The sequence below is a fragment of the Moschus berezovskii genome, chromosome X (assembly GCF_049115385.1).
Source record: "Moschus berezovskii isolate FMDL1 chromosome X, NW_MosBer_1.0, whole genome shotgun sequence".
Classification (NCBI taxonomy): Eukaryota; Metazoa; Chordata; class Mammalia; order Artiodactyla; family Moschidae; genus Moschus; species Moschus berezovskii.
This window is the reverse complement of record NC_142488.1, coordinates 125222975-125247052: the sequence shown is the minus strand read 5'-3', so window position 1 is coordinate 125247052 and position 24078 is coordinate 125222975. Positions and strand designations below refer to the sequence as shown.

The following is a 24078-nucleotide window of genomic DNA, read 5'->3' as shown; positions in this document are numbered from 1 at the left end:
TTTCCAGTTTTCTGAGGAATCTCCACACTGTTCTCCATTGTGGCTGTACCAGTTTGCATTCCCACCAACAGTGTAAGAGGGTTCCCTTCTCTCCACACCCTCTCCAGCACTTATTGCATGTAGACTTTTGGATAGCAGCCATTCTGACTGGGGTGAAATGGTATCTCATTGTGGTTTTGATTTGCATTTCTCTGATGATGAGGGATGTTGAGCATTTTTTCATGTGTTTGTTAGCCATCTTTATGTCTTCTTTGGAGAAATGTCTGTTTAGTTCTTTGGCCCATTTTTTGATTGGGTCACTTAGTTTTCTGGAATTAAGCTGCAGGAGCTGCTTGTATAATTTGGAGATTAATCCTTTATCAGTTGCTTCATTTGCTATTATTGCCTCCCATTCTGAAGGTTGTCTTCTCACCTTGCTTAGAGTTTCCTTTGCTGTGCAGAAGCTTTTGATTTTAATTAGGTCCCATTTGTTTATTTTTGCTTTTATTTCCAATATTCTGGGAGGTGGGTCTTGGAGGATCCTGCTGTGATTTATGTCGGAGAGTGTTTTGCCTACGTTCTCCTCTAGGAGTTTTATAGTTTCTGGTCTTACATTTAAATCTTTAATCCATTTTGAGTTTATTTTGGTGTATGGTGTTAGGAAGTGTTCTAGTTTCATTCTTTTACAAGTGGCTGACCAGTTTTCCCAGCACCACTTGTTAAAGAGACTGTCTTTTCTCCATTTTATATTCTTGCCTCCTTTGTCGAAGATAAGGTGTCCATAGGAGCGTGGGTTTATCTCTGGGCTTTCTATTTTGTTCCATTGATCTATATTTCTGTCTTTATGCCAGTACCATACTGTCTTGATGACTGTGGCTTTGTAATTAGTTTTTCTAGGAATAATTCCTGCTCCTACACACTTCATAACTACTTTGAAAGGACAAAGGGAAAAAGTGAAGCTTAGTATGCTTTGGATGTCAAATCAGTAAAAAAAAAAAAAATTATATTTATTTTCTTCATTAGTTCATTACAACAGAGCTAAAATTGTTGCTGTGAATTTTTTCAAATTTGATAGATTACAAACTGTTTTACCATTTTATTTCCCCACAAAAGATAATCCATCATTATATGAGGAAACTTTGATTTTGTAATACAACTTATCATGTGCTTAGGGAGGAAATTTATATAGTGTTAAAAAACCAAGGACATTTCTCTTCTTAGAACTGGAGACTGTTATACAGTTGCTGTCCCCCAGCTCACTGGTAATGGTAGGTGAAAGAGCAGAGGGTAAAGAAGCAGATCCAGGCTTTAATCTTATCCTTGGAAATAACTGAAAAGAGAAAGGAATTATTGCTCCCTTTACAACTGGCAATAAGCCAGTGCCTACTTAGGAGACAAGTTTATCTAGTCAAGAGGCACTTTTCTACTATTACAAGTTTCTTACTTTAAGATCTCACATAACACAAATTCACTATAGAATTATAGTGAATAAAACATTCAAAGTAATTTCTATCATATGAAAAAGTTTGGAGTGTCATTTTTTTTGGTTGGTACTTTTTTTTTTTCTTTTATTTTACCATTAGAAAAATGGTAACCTGAACCCTGTATAAGAGACTGCAAAAGAGACATAGGCATTTAGAACAGTCTTTGGGACTCTGTGGAAGAGGGTGAAGGTGGAATGATTGGGGAGAATGGAATTGTAGCATGTATATTATCATAAGTGACCAGTCCAGGTTCGACGCATAAATTTTCCTCTGTTCATTTCTTTGCATTTGTGCTTTTTTAATAAAAATACTTTTAACTGTAAAAAATAAAATAAAATAAAATTATGGTTGGTACTTTTTATATTTTATTTTTGCCAAAACAGCTCTTATATTTTATTTATGCTGTGCTAAGTCGCTTCAGAAGTGTCCAACTCTTGGCGACCCCATGAACTGTCGTCCACAAGGCTCCTCTGTCCATGGGGATTCTCCAGGCAAAAATACTGGAGTGTGTTGCCATTTCCTCCTCCAGGGGATCTTCCCGACCCAGGGATTGAACCCATGTCTTCCGTGGCTCCTGCACTGCAGGCAGATTCTTTACCACTGAGCCATTGGGGCCATCTATATCTTATTTATAACACATTAAAATAATAAAAAGAAATCAGGCAAGTCATTTTTTCCTAGAAAGTTAGGAGCATAAAGCAAAACAGATAATAGGCTATAAAAGATATTAATGGTGCTTAAAATACTAACACGTAATTAATTATCACAAAGGGATTTTGAATATGATTCATCTAAGTTGGTAAAATAATAAAAATGAACCTCATTATAAAACTGTTTCTAAATATTTGAACTAGTTTTTCATTTTTCTTGTTTTTCTTCTCAATAGGCCAACTGCTTAGAAGCCAAGAGCAACTCACATAAATGTGAAACACATTTGAACATATTTATTCATTTATTGAATATTCTCATTATACTGAATACTATATTGTATATATTTATATTATAAAGAACAACATTATATACAAGTGCATATTATACATACCATACACATATCTAGACCCTTTCTGTCCCCACATTTGATGCTTATAAAATTTTGAAAGTCCACTTGTGGCAGCTAGCAACACTTACATTAGAGTTTTTGGAGTATAAAAAAAATCACTAATCCTTCCAAAGGGTTACAATAGACAAATGATTAAAAGAATCTTTTTCTTTTTGGCTTCATACATTACATACCAATGTTATTCTTGCCCAACTACCTGTGATGAGATGTTCCACGGAAAGTTTCCATGTGCTCCACAAAAAGAGGGTTCTGTGGTGAAATATTTTTTGAGAAATCCTGAGTGTAACAGAGTCAGACACAACTGAGCGACTGAACAGCAACAAAAGTAAACTGCTCTTTCGTGCAGTACGTCTCATGCAGTATGTCTTATCTCAGCTAATAAGCATTGTGGTGCTCCCTGGGGAGAATAATATAACTTTCCCAAAGATTTATGTCTTCCAGAACATATGTCATTTTCTTTCCACCAGATCTGAATATAAACAATAAGCCAAGGATGAGGCCATTTGAAAAAAAGTGGAAAAAAAGAAAAAGCATTGAAGGAATAATAAGTGCTGAGAATTCTGAAACTGAGATACATTATTCTTAGTTGATACTCTCCTGGATTGTTAGACAGTGAAAGCTAGTCACACAGTCGTGTCCTACTCTTTTCAATCCCATGGACTGTAGCCTGCTCAGCTCCTCTGTCCATGGAATTCTCCAGGTAAGAATACTGGAGTAGGTTGTCATTTCCTTCTCCAGGGGATGTTCCTAACCCAGGGATCTAATCCAGGTCTCCAGCATTGCAGGCAGATTCTTTACCAACCGAGCCACTGGTTTCTCTAAACCAGTGGTCCTCAAATTTGAGTGTTCAGGAGGGCCTTTTATTTATTTATTTTTTTTTAGTGGCTTAAAACAACCCAAATTTATTATCTTATAGTTATGGAAGTTAGCTGTCTAAAATGAGTCCACAACACTGCATTCTTTTTGGAGACTCAGGAGAGAATCTGTTTCCTTGACCATTCCAGCTTCCAGAGGCCTCATACATCCTTTGGCTTGTGGCTCCTTGTTTCCGTCTTCAAAGGCAGCAAAAAAGCATAGTATGTTCACATTCCCTTCTTTCTATCCCTTTCCTTCTGGGGTCACATACCTTCTGTCTGATTCTGACTCCTTCTGCCTCCCTCTCATAAAACCCCTGTGGTGACATCTCAAGGCCCACCTGGACAATCCAGGATAAACTCCCCATCTCAAGATCTTTACCCTGATCACCTCTGCAGAGTTCCTTTGCCATTCCAGGTAACATTCACAAGTTCCCGAGAGTAGGGTGTGAACATCTTCAAGGACCATTTTTCAGCCTAACACATACCCTGACCCTCAGGAAAGAATAGACCCCACGGACTGCAGCCCACACCAAGCTCCTCCATCCATGGGTATATATGCAGAGAAAACCATAATTGATGTGTGTGTGTATATATGTGTGTGTGGGTGTGTGTGTGTATGTATATATCAATGTCTAAAGGAGGGCCTTTTAAAACAGACTGTCAGATTCACCTTCAAAGTTTGTGATTCAGCAGTTCCGGGTGGGGCCCAAGAATTTACATTTCTACCAAGTTCCCAGGTGAAGCTGGTGCTGCCAGTCAGCCAACAACACTCTCCCAACACTGGGAACACAGCTGTCTTTTCCAACAATAGACTGAGCCATTTACTGAGCATTTTCTTATGTCGTGGATAATCCAGTTTCTAAAAGGTCATATCAAAGGGCTTTTGATATCTTAATTCCACATCTCTGACCTCAGTAATGATGTTAGCAGTCGCATAAAAGAAGGCCAGTCCAGGTCATGCAAAAACAAGGATTGGACCTCTCAAAATTATATTGTACTACTAACACATTCATTTTCTGTTTACAAACGTAGTGCAATTAGCTATGGAGATAAGTATAGAAGAGCTCTGTACTACGTTGCCTACATTTGCTCTACAAATCTCCCCAGGGTGTGCTTTTGAAATGTTTGCTAGGTACCCAAATTTAAGCAGATAGAAGATTTTCTAGTAAATTCTCCTTGGGTCTCCAATAAATTAATACCTTTACTACACTGCAGAAACCACACTCATCTCAAAGCACTACCTCTCCTCACTCCCAGAAAAGGTATTTGGAAAAAAAAAGGTAAGCTCAAAAGAAGGAAATACTTTTCACATCAAACAAGCAAACAACCCAATGTTGACCACAGCATTTCAACATGGATAACCAAAAGGTGAAGTATTGATAGACTCCCAAACCTCAAAGCAAGCACCAAAGTTCATCGGTTGTACCCTGCAGTGATGCAGTAAGGAAACAGGACATCCCATAGGACACGTTCTTCTTTTCATTGTGAAGAAAATAAATATTTTGCTAAGGAGTTCCAAGTATTCGCTATTCTTTCCCTTCTGATTAAGAGTAGTCTCAGCAGCATGCAGTTTACTTCCGAGTACCACTGGCAGCTTATTTAAACTGAAGCCCCCAGTTGCAGTACCGTAATGCTTGTAATATGCACTCAATATGCCAGCAAATTTGGAAAACTCAGCAGTGGCCACAGGACTGGAAAAGGTCAGTCTTCATTCCAATCCCAAAGAAAGGCAATGCCAAAGAATGCTCAAACTACCACACAATTGCACTCATCTCACACGCTAGTAAAGTCATGCTCAAAATTCTCCAAGCCAGGCTTCAGCAATATGTGAACCGTGAACTCCCAGATGTTCAAGCAGGTTTTAGAAAAGGCAGAGGCACCAGAGATCAAATTGCCAAAATCCGCTGGATCATGGAGAAAGCAAGAGAGTTCCAGAAAAACATCTATTTCTGCTTCATTGACTATGCCAAAGCCTTTGACTGAGTGGATAACAATAAACTGTGGAACATTCTGAAAGAGATGGGAATCCCAGACCACCTGACCTGCCTCTTGAGAAACCTGTACGCGGGTCAGGAAGCAACAGTCAGAACTGTACATGGAACAATAGACTGGTTCCAAATAGGAAAAGGAGTACGTCAAGGCTGTATGTTGTCACCTTGCTTATTTAACTTCTATGCAGAGTACATCAGCCCAGGAACGCTGGGCTGGAAGAAGCACAAGCTGGAATTAGGATTGCTGGGAGAAATATCAATAACCTCAGATACGCAGATGACAGGAACGCTGGGCTGGAAGAAGCACAAGCTGGAATCAGGATTGCTGGGAGAAATATCAATAACCTCAGATATGCAGATGACACCACCCTTATGGCAGAAAGTGAAGAGGAACTCAAAAGCCTCTTGATGAAAGTGAAAGAGGAGAGTGAAAAGGTTGGCTTGTAGCTCAACATTCAGAAAACAAAGATCATGGCATCTGGTCCCATCACTTCATGGGAAATAGATGGAAAAACAGTGTCAGACTTTATTTTTTTGGGCTCCAAAATCACTGCAGATGCTGATTGCAGCCATGAAATTAAACGACGCTTACTCCTTGGAAGGAAAGTTATGACCAACCTTGATAAGCAGAGACATTACTTTGCCAACCAAGGTCCGTCTAGTCAAGGCTATGGTTTTCCCTGTGGTCATGTATGGATGTGAGAGTTGGACTGTGAAGAAAGCTGATCGCCGAAGAATTGATGCTTTTGAACTGTGGTGTTGGAGAAGACTCTTGAGAGTCCCTTGGACTGCAAGGAGATCCAACCAGTCCATTCTAAAGGAGATCGATCCTGGGTGTTCATTGGAAGGACCGATGCTAAAGCTGAAACTCCAATACTTTGGCCACCTCATGCAACCAGTTGACTCACTGGAAAACACTCTGATGCTGGGAAAGGTTGGGGGTGGGAGGAGACGGGGATGACAGAGAATGAGATGGCTGGATGGCATCACCGACTCTATGGACATGAGTTTGAGTGAACTCCGGGAGTTGGTGATGGACAGGGAGGCCTGGCGTGCTGTGATTCATGGGGTTGCAGAGAGTCGGACACGACTGAGTGACTGAACTCTCTGACTGAACTGAACTGACTGAATGCTTGTAATACATTGACATGTCAAAAATAAAAAACAAACAGCTTAATAAGCTGCAAATAAGAAATTCGGAAATAGAATTAACCTCTTCCCTTGCTCTCTCACTAGTTATACAACTACATTCTCCCAAAAAGGTTTGGAAATAACTTATAAGAAGGACACATTTCCAAAAACACCATTATCAGGGGCCTAAAGAATCAGAGTGATATAACGGGGAAGGTGGTAGCAATTACATCAAAAACTTCAAATAGCTAGATAAGGTTAATCGCTTCAGCTGGGCCCTAAGTGTAGCTCTGAGCTTTCTGATAAATACTGTAAAGAGCAAACTGTATTGAACTGCATTGTTCTTATTGCTCGATTAAAGAAAGTACACTGGTTAATAAGCACCTCTCTGTAAAAAGACTGCTGGATACTATGGAAGACACAAAGAGTAAGGCAGGGAACCTGCCTACAAGGAGTTTAAATATCTTATCTCTCCTGCAATTGTAGGGGCCTGGGGACTGTTGCTGAGAGGGGCTCTAGCACTTGACAGTATGGGATAGAAATCAAAGGAAGACAGTGGAGTAGAAATCAAAGGTGGCTAAAATAGGTGTCTAGAGATGCTACTGAGGAGGAGGAGAAATCTGATGGGGGGAACGAGATGTCTCTGAGCCATAATTAATCACAGTCCTTCATTTTTGCTTCAAGGAAAGCCAAGGAGTTGATAATGGAGTTTATAATCTGTGATAAAAATGGCACAAATAATTCTTTCTCTGGGGGAGTCTCAGTTTCTCTATCATCCCCTCTTTCATTAGCATGTTATTTTATTCATTACACTTTCATTCTGGTTTTGTTTCAAATACATTATTATTGGAGCTGAATTATTTCAGAATGAAAAGCCTCTCTCAATAGATGAAAGAAAAGAAGAAAGTGAAGTCGCTCAGTCGTGTCCAACTCTTTGTGACCCCCATGAGGAGCCTACCAGGCTCCTCAGTCCATGGAAATTTCCCAGGCCGAGTACTGGAGTGGGTTGCCATTTCCTTCTCCAGGGTATCTTCCCGACCCAGGGATCAAACTTGGGTCTCAAGCATTGCAGGCAGACACTTTACCGTCTGAGCCACCAGGGAAGCGATAGATAGATGTCTCCAAATTTCTTTTTCTCTTTTTTCCATGGCTAGGAAGTAATTTTTTTTTCTTATGTCTTTCTCCAGTGGGAGAATAGGCAATTTGAGGGAGGAATAGTGAAATGTGATGATTAAATTTTATCATGAATATTTCAGAGATGGAGTAAATGTCATGTGCCACTAGAGTGACATCTTTAGAAGTTGGGAAGAGTGCAAGAGTCTTGGCTTCATCTTAGCTGTCAGTCGCTTATTCAAATATGCGAGTTACATTATTATAAACTATTAATGACATCAGCTGAACGCTGCTAAATACTTAAAACCATCTTAAGTTTTCTTCTTTGTTGAAACATTTTTCTAAAAATGTCCCAAGTACTTTTCTTATTTTTGAACTAGAGTCAGTTGCCTAACCCTGAATCATGTCTTGATTCACCCAAGGCCTTAGGATGTCTGTCCTGAAAAACTGAAATCACTATGTGAAATGGAGATGGAGATGGTACAAGAGATTGAACTGACTGTACAAATATCAAGGTACAGCTCATAAGCCTAGAAATCTCTTTTTAAAATTCCATCTTGAAATTACTTTCACATTTCTTATTATTTCCCCATTTCTTTGAAAAAGTAGATTGCTTGGTACATTTACTTTAGAATGTCAGTGCATGGGCTCTCTAAGAATTTTTCTTTGCCTTTCCATGCTCAAACTCTTTGGACTTTCAAAAGATCACTGTACATTCAGAACAGTCTTTACTGATTAAACTTGAAATATATAGTTTTATTGGAATAGGCAGTTACCTTTTACACAAAACACTTTTCTGCAGATTTTGACCTTGTACTTGACTCAGAATGACCTTATTAGCGCTAATTGTGCTTCCAAGAATACCTTTACTTGCAAGGTAGCCATTTGCTGTGAAATTAAATTTCAAACACTTAAAGGCAAAAAATTATGCTTGAATGTTACTAGCTTATCACACTAATTACTTTAAGATATTAATATGTTACAGTGCTTAGTTGCTCAACCGTGTCCAACTCTTTGCAACCCCATGAACTATAACCCGCCAGGCTCCTCTGTCCATAGTGATTCTCCAGGCAAGAATACTGGAGTGGGTTGCCATTTCCTTCTCCAGGGGATCTTCCTGACCCAGGGATTGAACCCAGGTCTCCTGCACTACAGGGAGATTCTTTACCATCTGAGCCACCAGGGAAACCCAATATGTTACAGTGGCTACTCAGCAATTTTTTAAAAAACCCACATAGGGGTAAAAACACTCAAAATGCAATGTTTGGAGAGCATCCAAAGTGCCTGGCCAAGGAACATTTCTATAATGCTAAAAGATCAGTCTTCATTCCAATCCCAAAGAAAGGCAATGCCAAAGAATGCTCAAACTACCGCACAATTGCACTCATCTCACACGCTAGTAAAGTCATGCTCAAAATTCTCAAAGCCAGACTTCAGCAGTATGTAAACCGTGAACTCCCAGATGTTCAAGCAGGTTTTAGAAAAGGTAGAGGCACCAGAGATCAAATTGCCAACATCCGCTGGATCATGGAGAAAGCAAGAGAGTTCCAGAAAAACATCTATTTCTGCTTCATTGACTATGCCAAAGCCTTTGACTGTGTCGATCACAATAAACTGTGGAACATTCTGAAAGAGATGGGAATCCCAGACCACCTGACCTGCCTCTTGAGAAACCTGTATGCAGGTCAGGAAGCAACAGTTAGAACTGGACATGGAACAACAGACTGGTTCCAAATAGGAAAAGGTGTACGTCAAGGTTGTATATTGTCACCTTGCTTATTTAACTTATATGCAGAGTACATCATGAGGAACACTGGGCTGGAAGAAGCACAAGCTGGAATCAAGATTGCTGGGAGAAATATCAGTAACCTCAGATATGCAGATGACACTACCCTTATGGCAGAAAGTGAAGAGGAACTCAAAAGCCTCTTGATTAAAGTGAAAGAGGAGAGTGAAAAGGTTGGCTTGAAGCTCAACATTCAGAAAACAAAGATCATGGCATCTGGTCCTATCACTTCACGGGAAATAGATGGAAAAACAGTGGAAACAGTGTCAGACTTTATTTTTTTGGGCTCCAAAATCACTGCAGATGCTGATTGCAGCCATGAAATTAAAAGACGCTTGCTCCCTGGAAGGAAAGTTAAGACCAACCTTGATAGTATATTAAAAAGCAGAGACATTACTTTGCCAACCAAGGTCTGTCTAGTCAAGGCAATGGTTTTTCCCGTGGTCATGTATGGATGTGAGAGTTGGACTGTGAAGAAAGCTGAGCGCCGAAGAATTGATGCTTTTGAACTGTGGTGTTGGAGAAGACTTTTGAGAGTCCCTTATACTGCAAGGAGATCCAACCAGTCCATTCTAAAGGAGATCAATCCTGGATGTTCATTGGAGGGACTGATGCTGAAGCTGAAACTGCAATACTTTGGCCACCTCATGCGACGAGTTGACTCACTGGAAAAGACACTGATGCTGGGAAAGGTTGGGGGCGGGAGGAGAAGGGGACGACCAAGAATGAGATGGCTGGATGGCATCACCGACTCTGTAGACATGAGTTTGAGTGTACTCCGGGAGTTGGTGAGGGACAGGGAGGCCTGGCGTGCTGTGATTCATGGGGTCGCGGAGAGTCGGACACGACTGAGCGACTGAACTGAACTGAAGGGACAGAAATTCACAAAAATCAGCCATCTGTAGGCCATCAAATCTAGGTTAAAATGTGGCTGAGTAAGGAATGTTGACACATGGGTGTACACAATTTTCATTCATATTCGGGTAAAAACTGAACTGGGAGTAGAAGTATAAACACACGTGGAGAAATGACTTAGCACCTTGCAGGGGAGTCCATATTGATTCTTCCTCTGTCAAACTGATGCAACAAAGTGGGGAATGTTTCATTCAATGAACACTTTTCAAACTCCTAATATGTACTATGTGTGCTAGGCACAAAAGCTGTGGTAGTAAATGACATCATCTAATGTGAAACCCCCCAAAAAAGTCTGAGATATCTTCACTTCAGATGTGATGAAATTGGATATTGAGGTGAACACCACAGCAGTAGGCAGAAGTAAAATTTCAACCTCCTCTTACTTAACCATGTTGACTTGACCATCAGTGGCTTTTCTTTCCCCTAATTCAAGTTCTTATCATTTCATTCCATCAATATGAAGCTTTCTAAGCTTCAATAGGAGTTTTCTAAGCGGTTCCCCTGTCGCCAGTCTCTTTGGCTCTATCCACTCATCTTACATAGGCTGATGATGCCATTTCACTACTTAAAAATGGTCAGATTCCTCAGAGCTACAAAATCAAGTTCAAACTCCTTACTTCCTTTAAGGCTACTCCTCTACCAACATAAGATCTACGCTTCAGAGGTTGACTTAACACTCAACTCCCCAAATCCATGCTACAGTTTTTCCTCTGTCTTTGCTGAGGTCAGCCTTTCTGCCTGGAATCTCTTCCTATCCCTCCTTCCAAGAATATCTCACATGGTACCACTTTCATGACTATTTCTTTAACCACCACAGCTGGGTGTAATTCCAGCCCCCCGCCTCCCCTCTTGGATTCTTTTCATGATTAGTTTGTACCTGGCTTATGGCACATAACACAAGCAGCTTCCTACTAGGAGGTCAGGCAGGGACCATATCTTCCACAACTTTGTTTTCGGTGCAGTCCTTGTCTAACAAGTAGTTAGTTAGTTCAGTCGTGTCCGACTCTAATAAATAGTGCTTAATGAATAATTTCTTTGAAGAATTGGGTGTATATAGAACTCTTAATGGATTTTACAGGACTTTCAGCATCAAATGATCCCTAACATTTAAAATCCTTGTAGTAAACCATAATCAATAATCCTACAAATTGAGTGCTGCTCCATGCTCTTGTATGAAGAGAAACAGAGGTAGTAGGATTCTCATGACTTGCTCAAGGCCACACTTGCTCAAGGGCTCAAGGAGCCCTTTTTAGAGCTGTTATTACAAGGCAGCATTTTCTATGTTTATTCCATTGCTGACACCAAGCTTCACATCAAACTTTTCCATGGTTACATCTGTGGTTCACTGAAGAAAGAGGTATTTATGAAGACTACCTGTAAGGCATCTTTGAAAGACAAGACAATATTCCAAACCATATACAATGGAATATTATTCAGCCATGATAAAGAAGGAAATCCTTTTTTAGCAACATGCATGTACCTTGACAACTAGACACAGAAAGACAAATACTGTATCATTTCATTGACATGAGTAATCTGAAAAAAGCCAAACCCATAGAAATAGAGTAGAATGGAGGTTACCAGGGACAGGGGAGTAAGGAAAATATGGAGATATGATCTAAGGGTACAAACTTCCAGTTATAAGATGAATATGTTCTGTGGATATAATGTACAGCATCATGACTATAGTGAATAGAGAGAGTGTTAGTCGCTCAGTCATGTCTGACTCTTTTGTGACCCCATTGGCCAGGTTCCTCTGACCACAGGATTCTCTAGGCAAAAATACTGGAGTGAGTTGCCATTTCCTCCTGAGGAGATCTTCCCAACCCAGGGATCGAACCCAGGTCTCTTGAATTGCAGGCAGATTCTTTACCATCTGAGCCACCAGGGAAGCCCACAGTGAATAAAACTGTATTATATACTTGATAGTTGCTAAGAAGTCTTGAAATGTTCTACAAAAAGAGTAATTATATGAGGTGACAGAGGTGTTAACTAAGCATACTGTGGTAATCATTTCCCAATATATAGTTGTATAGATCATCATGTTTTATGATGTTATAGGTCATAAACATATGATGATATATGTTAGGTCATACATATGACCTATATGTTATAATATAGGTCATACTGATGTTTACTAATGTTATAGGTCAATTACATCTCAATAAAGCTGGAAAAATCTTTTCTTTGTTGGAGTGCTGGCAGAATAAAAATAAGTTTTTTTTTCAGTTGCTTGGAAGTTAAAATTGAATTTGTGTCTGTATAGAATGCTTTTCTGGCTAAGAGAAAAAGTGAAGTAACCAGGAAATTGCCAAAAAAAAAAAACCTCTCGAGATTATGTTTTTACAAATGTTGGTAAAAGATTTAAGTTCGTTTACCAAAGCATGTGATAAGTATAAACATTAACAACAGATAAACAACTTCTGGGATAGGTATTTAGCAAATGTTTTCAAAACACATAGAGTTTTTAAATATTCAAACTTCTCAAATGGTTACTTCAGGGTTACTATTTTTTTTTCATAAATAGGATGAACAAAAATTTTAACTGTATGACAATGTGATCTTAAAACAGTGTCATCTTAAAAATATAATCTCCAAAATGTATTTGGAATGGAATAAGAGATGATCGATACTACAATGCTGCCTCCTCAGTGTACCCAGACACATATAAAAGATGAGTGAAGTTTAAAGTCACAGAAAAAAAAGGTTTTCTGTTTGCATTTCTGCATGCTAAAGACAGAAACCAGAACCTTAGTTTTAACTAGTTAGCAGGCAAATCATGGCTAACACACAGGTTGTGTCTTAGTTCAGGAAACTCGTTATATCACTGTGGACTCTATGTTTTCAAGCCACTGGATGGTCTTCAGTGTGGAAACTGCCTTCACTGTCTACTGTGTACCCACAAGAACATGGGCAGGAACAAAAGGCTAATATCTCTTTTCTACCAATTCCCACTGTGTAAATAAAAATTTGAGTTTCAACTACAATAAAATGTCCACTTACAATAGAAAAAAATCCAACTGAAAGCATATATTGACATGCTTATGAACCAGTAACAGCTGCAAAAATTGACAGATCCTATTGTTGCATCTACTTCACAAAACAGATTAGGCATGACACTAAGCCCTGGTGGCTCAGACAGTAAAGAATCTGCCTGCAATGCATGAGAGCCGGGTTCGATCCCTAGGTCAGGAAGACTCCCTGGAGAAGGGAACAGTAATCCACTCCAGTATTCTTGTTTGAAGAATTCCACAGACAGAGGAGCCTGGCGAGCTACAGTCTATAGGGTTGCAAAAGAGGTGGACATGACTTAGCAACTAAACAACACTAAGCCATATTATACAAATTCATCATGAATAATATTGGAAAAATAATTTACTTGAACTCTAAACAACATGGTTAATCTAAATGGTGGAGATTATTTACAAAATAAAAGGTTGTAGAAAAAATGGAACTGTTTACTGACTTTTAAGAAAACAGTATCAAGAAAGATAGGAAAAAGCATGAGTTAAAGTTCTTATTACGTCTAGCAGTAAAACTGGACCCTGTGGTGATAACTGAATGCACAGTAATAAAAACACTGAAACCTAAGCAGGGCTGCAAATCTGGATTAGACAGTAACAGGAACACAATACATAAATTTAAGAAACCAAAGACTTATTATACAGTGGAGGAAATACAGAAATAAATGAAAAGATTATTTAGAGTTAATGAGGAAAGAACAGACAGCTAAAATTCCTCTGGAATATATAACCCTGTAGGTCAAAAGTCAAGTGGCAGGCTGAGACAGAGGAAAACAAGGCAACCTTGGGGATGTTACAATCAGAAAACTAATCTGTAAGGGCAAAAACAGCAGTGAGTAAATGATGTTATATGAGAAAAGTCATGTTCCTAGAAGAACTAATTGCTATTTCCAGATGCACAAAAGTATCTTGTGTCCACATTTCACAAAAACGTGAAGTAGAGAAAAAGTATTTGTAATAATTATACAGCTATGTGACATGAGAGAAGTATTAAATGATAAAGTAAAATCAGACATCTATGTCCCTAACATACAGAGAGCTTCTTCCACACACGAGTTGACATACAGTAGACAGTGCTCAAACTTCAGATCTCTCATACTAAATGGGGTTCCTGTGACAAAAGGTCCATCTTAATGGTAACAAATTGTGGTTGAAAAATACCTCCCTGGCTATATCACAACTCCTTTCTTACTATGCAGCCAACTGCAGTCTTGGCTGCAAGGGGTAGTGAGAAATGATCTTGAGCTATGCTTCCATAAAACAACATTTTAAATTCACTGGACTAGATTCTGTGTTCCTTTACAAAACTGTATTTGACCCATAACAAGGCTGACCTGCTACTGCAATATTTTCAGCTGATCTGTGACAGGTACCTCCCTAGCTGGCCAGGACTTTGTACTAATGAGTATATCTATAACGGCATCAGACATCAAAGAGTTTCTTGCAGTGAAGCTATACATGATCCACAGCCCATTACAATCCCCGATTCTGGCTAGCTAACTTAGTGGTGCAGAGTTTGGAGAGAAGGATGGACAAGGGAGTAGAGACAGCTCAGTGCTCTGACTCTCAGTGATTAAAAAAAGCACAGTATCACGAAGTTAGATAACTTGCTCTAAAAATAAAACACCCTGGCCCCTCTTCCTTCTTGTTTTCAAAATTAACAGCCAAAATGATTGTCAAAGAAATAAATAAAAGAACTTTAAAGTCTTCATCTAAACACAATATTGTGAAACAACAATGAGGGAGATATTAGGAAAGGGAAAGATGACTTTCCCCCTTTCTAAAGTAACAAAAAGGAAAGGAGAACCACACATCATCGAAAGCAGGGCATCCCAGTGTCACATGGGACAGTCTGACCATAAGCGCTGGATGCTTTTGGTTTAGTAAAACAATAGCCCAATGCTTGCTTTGACAGCACATAGTCTAAAATTGGAAAGATACAGAGACGATTAGCACGGCTCCCGCACAAGGGTGACATGAAAATTTGTGAAGCGTTCCATATTTTTGAGCAGTATGTTTCTGTTTCCCCTCAGAATTAAATGAATGCTGCAAAGGTCAAAAACAGAAACAAAACACAATAATCCTAAATGATGTTTTCTCTTATCTCCTTCTTCTCCATGGGAAAAAAGACTGAAATGACTGGAAGAACATTGCAGTTTTCAGGTTCTTTTGATTACTGCTTATGTGACCCTGGGCAAGGGACTCTCCCCCTCACTAGATCTTTGGTTTCCTATCTGTAAATTGTAACAATCTTAACTGAATATTCTACGTTCACACTTTTTGATTTGCTAGGTTTGTGAAGCGCTGTTATGGGTTTGAGTGCTCTCGTTAACTATTTCAATTATCCGACTCATCTAGCTAGTTGAGGTGAGTTTCAGGATCAGCCACTGCACGGATTTCAGAGCTTTCTCATTATCACACCGAAGGTTTAAAAGAAGAAGAAAGAAAAGCAGAAAAACTAATACTTCACTGTATTTCTGAGAACCAAAAAACAGAAGGTGCATGTGCAAGACTAAGAAAGTTCTTTTTAAAACATTTAACTTTGAAATAATTTTAGATTTACAGAGAAATTTCAAAAGTTGTACAGAGTGCCCCTGGAGACCGTTAACTCAGATTCCTAAAATGTGAATGACTTATACATCCATCATACATACCATAGTTATCAAAACCAGGAAATTAACTTTACTGTAATTCTATTAAGTAAACTAGAGACCTTATTTGAATTTCACCAATTTTCCCTCTAATGTGCTTTCTCTGCTCCAGGATCCAATGCAGGATCCCACATTGTATTTATTTGTCATGTTTATTTAATCTCCAATCCCTGACAGTTTCTCTGTCTTTCCTTGTCTTCCATGAGCTTGACACTTTGCTTGCTGGGTGCTTCTTCAGGTTGGCTCCAATGTCCTGCTATCAGGCCCCTTCCTTTCCTAAGCACTTCCTTACTTTCTGGAAGCACAAGATGTCACAGACTCATATTTTTCCTGCCTCAGTCCAGCATCAGTCATTATTCCGAGGATTCCCTGGTTCCTTTAATGGAGAATGGAATTTATTTGGTGAAAAGACATGTCTGGAATGCTTGCGGTGTGCCAGGTTCTATTCCAAGTGCCTTAGGTGGATCATCACATTTGAATGCTTAGGAATTCAGGTGTTAGTCACACATCTCTGTCTGACTCTTTGCAATCCCATGGACTGTGGCCCGCCAGGCTCTTCTGTCTATGGGATTCTCCAGGCAAGAATACTGGAGTGGGTAGCCATTCCCTTCTCCAGGGAATCCTCCCCAACCCAGGGATCGAACTGCATGGCGAATTCTTTACCATCTGAGCCACCACCACATCTGAACGCTCAGGGACTCAGGAGGTGGGTGCTAATAGGAACATTGTTTTCACAGGGGAGGAAATTTAGGAAAAGGCAGGGTGGATACTTATCCAAGACCACACAGCTGGTGAAACCTGACCCATCAGTGGGAAAGCCTAAACAGGGTTAAGGAATAGAGTTGGCACGTGAAAAGTTTCTGGAACATAGTAGTCAATAGAAAGCAGAGTTTATTACTATTATTATTATTACATGGTTCTCATAAACATAATTTCTGATGGCCTCATAGAATTTGAAAAATAATATATTTTAATTTAAATATATTTATAAAATACCATTCCTTCCTAAGTTTTAAAAGCCTTTTGCATTGCATGGAACAAGTGAAACAATTTTTTTAAAAGAAACAGTTCTCATTAAATATTGAAAGCACATATACCAACATGGGAAGGGTTTCACAGGGTAATGGAATTACAGGTTAGGTTTCATAAAAATTTTTGTCTCTATATTACAGTTTTCTAGAAAGCATATGTTTTTATTTTCTGATCAGAAAAAAAAATAACCATGATAATTGGTATATTTTTAAAAAGTCTATGATGGGAGAAGATCAGGCAGTATTTAGATATTTTTCGATACTCTAGGAAAAGTCTGAAGCTGACAGGAAGGATAAAGGGAGGGAGAGGTTGACTTTGCAGGATCAGCAAGTGGGAGTGAGAGAGGGAGAGAGGTCTATAAGAAGGCAAGGCAAGGTTTATGAAGCACACATACAATTCTATAAAGAGTGAAAGGAAATGCATAATGTTGGCAGTGGTACTGGGGATGACATTTTATTACAGTTTATTACACTTTCTTTTTATTTTTATCTTTTTGTGTATGATTTTTAAAATTTCTTTTGTATTTTTCCTTCCCTTCATAAAGATGAATAACTTTCTAAATTGGGGGAAAATGTGATTTATCATGAAAACAAAAGGCAGAAAGTCTGTTTCCTGACGCAGAAGTTAGAGGTGCTGGGTAAGGGGGGATGGCGCTGACTCCAGCACAGGGGCCACCCCATCAGAGCAGGTGACAAAGACAAGCATATCACAAAATTTCTTGGGCTTCCCATTCTCCAGTGTTCTGTCTTTCTGGTGGCCAGTTGCTGTGTTTCTCTCTTATGGTCCATTTTCTCCTATCTTTCTTGATTGACTGTAAGTAGACACTTCTAAGATGGATACTGGGTGATCCTTCAATCAATGGTACGTTGAGGAGATGTTGAATAAATGAAGATATTTATCGATTTTCACAAAGGAGAACTGATCACTTTACAGCAGAAAAGCCAGCAGACACCATCTTTAGCAGGTGATAAAGGTTACCATGAGAGAGGAGATACATCAAGTACCCTCAAATATGATATGCACATCATTTCTATGGTTTTCTTGCCAAAAAATGCACGACCTCAATCAAATCATGACATTGCATTTGACAAACCCAAATTAAGAGGCATTCTATAAGATGAGTGACCAGTATTCAGCCAAAGTGCCAAGATCATGAAAGATGTGGAAAGACTGAGGAACTGTCACAGATTGGAGAAGACTAAGGAGACATGATCACCAAACAGAATGAGGGGTTCTGGATTGAATTCTGGAGCCCAGAAAGGTCATTAGGAGGGAAATTTGTGAAATTCAAATAACGTCCCTAATTTACTTAATAGTATCGAACTAGAGTTATTTCCTGGTTTTGATAACTGTGCTATGTATGGTATGTAAGTTGTTGACATTACAGGAAGCTGGGTGAAGGGTATGCAGGAACTCCTTATACTATTTTTGCAACTTTTCTGTAAGCCTAAAATTACTTCAAAATAAAAACTTTAAAGTGAGGCTGAGCCATCGATATGTATTTACTTGGATGCTGATTTTAATTCCATTTTTCTTTCAAGAGAGATTTTTGAAATGTCCAAAATAGCATTGACTTTTACTGGTCAAAGATACTTCCTTTTTAACTTCAGTAATGTAAGAGGATCCTTAAGTAAAATGTTACTTTCCTTGAGTCTCAGGATGACAGGTGGTGTCTATGTATTCTTTCCAGTGCAGGCAGACTCTCTGATCAGGCTCATAAATGGTTCTAAAACTTGCATAAACCAGAAACCCTTGGGATTATGTTGCTAGGAGTCTTCTGCTCCTGTTAAGTTTTCCCTGTGCAAACAGGGATGAGGTAAATACTCAGTCAAAAGTAATCAAATTTTAAATTGATGGAAACTGCTGTGACTAGTGATAGTCGCACAGAATATACTGATAACTCAGGACAAAGTTAACTCAGGACCTACAAGGATATATTCACATCTATACAACTGGTTTCACTTGCCAAAATATTATTATTATGCTTATGATCATATGCAATATTTGAAGACAGTATGGCGCTGTTTTCTATTTTTCCTAGCTCAGTTCCCATCTTCTAGGAATGTATATAGGTTGACATGGCTGTCCTGTGACTATGCCAGCTGCTAAGGCCCCTGCCAGGAAATTTTTGTTAAAAAACTACACAAGGTGGTAAGTAGGGTGGGCAGATGTGATGGATGTTGACCTTTCATAATTAGATAATGACAGCATTTATATCCTTCCTGGATAACAAGTGGCAGATATCACACTGCTTCCAGTATGGAAGAAGATAATATTGGTTATGCAAACAATCACAGATTTTGGGTTGGTATTTTCAGTGACGATCTTTTGTTAAAGTCAAGGGATAGTCACTAAAAATACTAACCTAGATTAACTGTGAACTATAATATCAAGAATTTGGCACAGAATGGGTTAAATAATACTTTCTGAAATCAATTGTGCCAAGCAGACTAAGCAACTGAGTTATAAGAAAAACAGCTACATATCAACATGAAATGAGACTCTTTTATGTAGCTGGAAATTAATCTATGGGCTATGATGTCTAGATCTCTAACTGAAAATGGTGCAAGCTTCATCACTAAATACTCAATAGTCATAGAGTGATAGGCCCAGCACTTCAGCACAATTAGCCATCAAGCTTAACCTCCTTATTTTCCTAACATTCCCTCATTATGAGATGAGTACAGGATATTGTTAACCACTATGCTTATTATGCGGAGAAGGCAATGGCACCCCACTCCAGTACTCTTGCCTGGAAAATCCCAAGGATGGAGGGGCCTGGTAGGCTGCAGTCCATGGGGTCACGAAGAGTCAGACACGACTGAGTGACTTCACTTTCACTTTTCACTTTCATGCATTGGAGAAGGAAATGGCAACCCACTCCAGTGTTCTTGCCTGGAGAATCCCAGGGACGGGGGAGCCTGGTAGGCTGCTGTCTCTGGGGTCGCACAGAGTCTGACACGACTGAAGCGACTTACCAGCAGCAGCAGCATGCCTATTATGAAGGCAAAGAACCATCATCATCTGGTAGAGTACTTAGTGCTAATGGAATCCTTATAAAAACCAAAAACCAAAATCAGTCACCCAAAACTCATCAAGTGTTTGCTTCAGTTATTTAACCACTCATGGAAGAAGAAACAGTACACAGATACATTTCAAAAGTGTTTCAATCACAGAAACTCAAAGTGGGTAGTGAATGCTGCAGTAACCATCGACGTATGTTATTTGTATACTGTAGATATGGTAGTAGTACAACCCACCAGGGCTTCCCTGGTGGCTCAGAGGTTAAAGCGTCTGCCTGGAATGCAGGAGATCAGGGTTCGATCCCTGGGTTGGGAAGATCCCCTGGAGAAGGAAATGGCAACCCACTCCAGTACTCTTGCCTAGAGAATCCCATGGAGGGAGGAGCCTGGTAGGCTATAGCCCATGGGGTTGCAAAGGGTTGGACACGACTGAGCGACTTCACGACGACAACCCACTCAGGTCAACCGTTTTCATGCACAGTTTTCATGCATACCAGCATATGGGTTTTGTTATATCATGGATAAGGAATAATACAACAGGACCACAAAGCTTTTGTGCAGATATGGAACTGTGATGCATGTGCTATCTAAATGGCAAATTAATTTTTTAAAGGCATTGTATATTTGAAATTCTAAGATTTTCATTAAAATTTGAGAATGTAAGGATTATGCTAATCGTCTTTATCCTGTGTGACTGGTCATCAAGATGTTAACATATCAAAAATTATTTTAAAAACACTGGATACAGTGAGTAAACAGTGTATTTAAATAATTAAGTGGCTTATTAGTATTCATTGGCCACTATCTATGTAGTTTTTGAACTGAACGGTTTCCAAGCTTTAAAGTGGTAGTGCAGTATTGCATTTTGTTAACAATCATGTTCCATATTACTTTTCTTCACAATGTTTCCATTATGGCATTCTTTTGCCTTTAAATGGGAAAATCGATGTGAACTATATCAATGATTAGTAAGATCACACATCTCTTTCTGCCAGATGCCTGAAAAGATAGAATTTACAAAGTCTGCAAGGAACTCTATTTGTAACAGCAATCCATAAAGACAGTGATACTTTGCTTGAGGATACGAGCATATCCCTTTGAAACATGAATGTGTAGTTTTAAATAATAGAGGCTTAACTAAATAACTGTTTTGAAGAACTCCTAAAACAACAGTTAACAGTAAGAAGGTAACTTTTCACTTAATTCACTTTTTTGGCGGGGAGAAGGGATGCCACTTGGCTAGTGGGATCTTCCCTGACCAGGGACTGAATCTGGGGCCATGACATGAAAGCACCAGGTCCCAGCCACTGGACTGCCAGGGAAGTCCTTAATTCATTTTTATAGTGATACATGGTTTTTCATTTATGTCATCTTATTGGAATCTCAGCAATAATCATGGAAGTTAGGGAGAGAATTATCCATGCATTAGAAATGAAGCAACTCAAGCTTTGTCAGAAACAGTAGTGGGGCTGGAACTTCTGAAACAAGATACGTGAAGTGCCTAGTGCAGTGGTGGACCCTCTATATGGACTGGCTAAAAGACGTTTCCTTCCTCCCTACCCCCAAAATAGTCTTGTGCTCTTTTCTATTCAAGGCACTGCCCAGTCCTTGATTTAAATAATACACAAACAATTTAAATAATACATAAAATAATTATAGATGAAACTTGAATGAAAATGAAATGAAGAAAACAGAATAAGCCCTTTAGTCAGAATATCTGCTACAAAAAAGAGCAATTCAGACATTTTTAAGGTTAGGAGTTGCCATTATCTTTAAACTAGTGCTCATTCTTGAACTGGAATAGTTTGAAACAAAAACTAGTAACAAAAACATAAGCAAAAGTAACTACTTAAATAGGATATCATGATAAAATGTTTTCTGAATAAGTGATCATATAAAAGAATACATCTCTATTAGCCAATGCAGCCATAAATAAAAATGTTAATGAGATAAAATTGGTCTTGGAGTAAAACAGTATTAAGAAATTGAAAAGGTTCTTATTAATATTAAGCTTAATTCATTTTAACATATTTTGAAAAAAAAATCTCAAAAACATCACAGCAAATCTTATTAGTTAAACCAGGAATCTATTACCATTTTTAACTCCTATGCTTTAATTTGTACATAAAAATGTTAATGAGATAAAATTGGTCTTGAAGTAAAACAGTATTAAGAAATTGAAAAGGTTCTTATTAATATTAAGCTTAATTCATTTTAACATATTTTGAAAAAAAATCTCAAATGCATCATAGCAAATCTTATTAGTTAAACCAGGAATCTATTATCATTTTTAACTCCTATACTTTAATTTGTACATGTTTACCTCAAACTACCGCACAATTGCACTCATCTCACACGCTAGTAAAGTAATGCTCAAAATTCTCCAAGCCAGGCTTCAGCAACATGTGAACCATGAACTCCCAGATGTTCAAGCAGGTTTTAGAAAAGGCAGAGGAACCAGAGATCAAATTGCCAACATTCGCTGGATCATGGAGAAAGCAAGAGAGTTCCAGAAAAACATCTATTTCTGCTTCATTGACTATGCCAAAGCCTGTGACTGTGTGGATCACAATAAACTGTGGAAAATTCTGAAAGAGATGGGAATACCAGACCACCTGACCTGCCTCTTGAGAAACCTGTATGCAGGTCAGGAAGCAACAGTCAGAACTGGACATGGAACAAGAGACTGGTTCCAAATAGGAAAGGAGTATGTCAAGGCTGTATATTGTCACCTTGCTTATTTAACTTATATGCAGAGTACATCATGAGGAACGCTGGGCTGGAAGAAGCACAAGCTGGAATCAAGACTGCTGGGAGAAATATCAATAACCTCAGATATGCAGATGACACTACCCTTATGGCAGAAAGTGAAGAGGAACTAAAAAGCCTCTTGATAAAAGTGAAAGAGGAGAGTGAAAAGGTTGGCTTGAAGCTCAACATTCAGAAAACGAAGATCATGGCATCTGGTCCCATCACTTCATGGGAAATAGATGGAAAAACAGTGGAAACAGTGTCAGACTTTATTTTTGGGGGCTCCAAAATCACTGCAGATGCTGATTGCAGCCATGAAATTAAAAGATGCTTACTCCTTGGAAGGAAAGTTAAGACCAACCTTGATAGTATATTAAAAAGCAGAGACATTACTTTGCCAACCAAGGTCCGTCTAGTCAAGGCTATGGTTTTTCCCGTGGTCATGTATGGATGTGAGAGTTAGACTGTGAAGAAAGCTGATCGCCGAAGAAGTGATGCTTTTGGACTGTGGTGTTGGAGAAGACTCTTGAGAGTCCCTTGGACTGCAAGGAGATCCAACCAGTCCATTCTAAAGGAGATCAATCCTGGATGTTCATTGGAAGGTCTGATGCTAAAGCTGAAACTGCAATACTTTGGCCACCTCATGCGACCAGTTGACTCACTGGAAAAGACTCTGATGCTGGGAAAGGTTGGGGGTGGGAGGAGAAGGGGACGACCAAGAATGAGATGGCTGGATGGCATCACCGACTCTGTGGACATGAGTTTGGGTGAACTCCGGGAGTTGGTGATGAACAGGGAGGCCTGGTGTGCTGTGATTCATGGGGTCGCAGAGAGTAGGACACGACTGAGCGACTGAACTGAACCCTTAATTTAAGAATAACCATGAATAAAACGTGGAAATCAGTATATTTTTTGTTCTGCAATCATATATGCTCTATTCTATATAATATCTCAGCCTCCCTCATATTTTGTTTGTACTCTACTACATAATATTCATGTTTGATAACCTTGGCAGTAAAACTTTCCTTATAAAATGTGCTCACAAATCTGAAACTGGTCAATCAGCTGTTTAGAAAGAAATGATATAAACCTAGTATTATAGCAATAAGTTCAAAGTAAAGGTTCAAAATAGACTTTAACTAAGAAAATTCAAAATGCCATCATTTCCCTCCTGGATGATGAGATTTTCACATTTTACTCTTTCCATCTGACTTCATTTACCCTCTGATTGGTCCCTGCCAAATATCTTTTGGTAACACAGATAATAAGCTATATTTCAGTA

At 39.0% G+C, this 24078-nt stretch overlaps 1 protein-coding gene and 1 non-coding gene across 7 annotated transcripts in view; one reads left to right on the top strand and one right to left on the bottom strand.

Moving 5' to 3' along the window:
* The window catches only part of MBNL3 (muscleblind like splicing regulator 3), a 127213-nt gene that overhangs the window by 50199 nt on the left and 52936 nt on the right, over nt 1-24078 (bottom strand). The gene's annotated exons all lie outside the window — the stretch shown is intronic.
* LOC129535288 (U6 spliceosomal RNA) lies at nt 15239-15345 on the top strand. Its single transcript, XR_008681565.2, has one exon. It is a non-coding gene; the product is annotated as a U6 spliceosomal RNA (small nuclear RNA).